The sequence below is a fragment of the Galeopterus variegatus genome, unplaced genomic scaffold (assembly GCF_000696425.1).
Source record: "Galeopterus variegatus unplaced genomic scaffold, G_variegatus-3.0.2 Scaffold12406, whole genome shotgun sequence".
NCBI classification, from domain to species: Eukaryota; Metazoa; Chordata; class Mammalia; order Dermoptera; family Cynocephalidae; genus Galeopterus; species Galeopterus variegatus.
In genome coordinates, this window is record NW_007738517.1 from 23,662 (window position 1) to 25,211 (window position 1,550).

A 1,550-nucleotide genomic window follows, 5' to 3' on the forward strand; every position below is an offset into this window, starting at 1 on the left:
TTCAGAAAGAGAGAAGGAAAGAGAGAAAGAAAAATGAAAGAAAGGTAGGAATGAAGAAAGGAAGGAAGGAAACAGAGAGAAGAAATATCTACAATATGTTGAACTTTCAGAAGCAGAAAACAGAACAATAGTTACTATATGTGGGAAAGCGGGTTAGGGTGAAATTGGGTAATGTACCCACATGTACTGATTGTCAACTGTGTACCATATATATATATATATTTGTGTTTCAATAAAATGAAAATTATGCTTCAATAGAAACAAAAATCATCATTGTCCTTGGAACTATAGACTCAGTTCACTGAAACTAATTTTTGTTTTCTTCCAAATATGCACACACTACTCCTGCAAGCTTATATTAATACAATTAAATTATAAAATAACTTTGTGTCCACAACTCTTAAAAATAGCACATGTGTTTTGGAAGCATCTTTAACTCCTAAAACTATGGCTGTCCACTAATCCATTGGTTCCACTACACCTGAATACCCCACAATTAGATTCATTTATTCTTTTGCTGGATTGCTGAGAACCATTGTCAGACTCTCTACCAGGGACCACCAATAAAACAGATGTTGTTTATCACAGGACATAGCATTGTTATTGTAGATGGCATAGCTTTGCTCCAGAATCCCCGTGATCTACATTGTAATTCTCCCACAGAATTGCCATCAGCTCCACATTGCATCTTTATTAACCACTGACATCTTTGCAACCTGGAGCAGCTGGGGCTGATGTTTGTACTACAGCCACTCAAAGCTGGCAGCCTTCTATGTCACCTGATGTATTCATTCATCAACCTGAGAGAGAAGTTACTACCAGCTCAGTAGCTTAAACTGATACACGTATCGTAGTTACCGTAGGGCAGAAATCATGGCACAACGGAACTGGCATTATTAGTATGACACAGTAATATACTAATTAAGAACCCTTAGTATTCTTCAGGGTCCTAGATGGCTGCAATTGATGTGCCAGCTAGAATGGCAGTTTCATCAGAAGTTGGACTTGGAAATGATTTCCTTCCAAATTCCTTAAGTGATCTGGCGGAGTTCATCTCCTCAAAGATGTTGGACTGAGGTTCCCCTTTCTTGCTGGTCATTGGACAGCAGCTACTCGCAGATCCTAGAAGCCAGCTGCATTTCTTACTACATGGCCCTCTCCATAGTCACTCTCACATGGCAGCTTACTCCCTCAAATCCAGAAATGGAGACAGTGTTTCTAACTTCAGGTAGGCCTAGACCCTCCTTTAAGGGCTTTCTGTGATTACACCAAGTTCATCTTAGGATAAATTTCCATTTAATCAAGTCAAGATTAAATAATTTTATTTCTGAATTACATATGTAAAATTCTTCACCTGCTATGTTACATAACCTATTCTAGGGAAGGCTCCCATTACCTTTTCCATAGTGTATTGTTCAGAAGCATGTCACAGGCCTCCCCACACACAATGGGAGGGGAGCACTCAAAGGCATTTGCACTAGAAAGTAGTAATCATTACCTTCAGGTTTATGTATCACACCTGGTATAAATACTAGAGCAGTATTATTAGG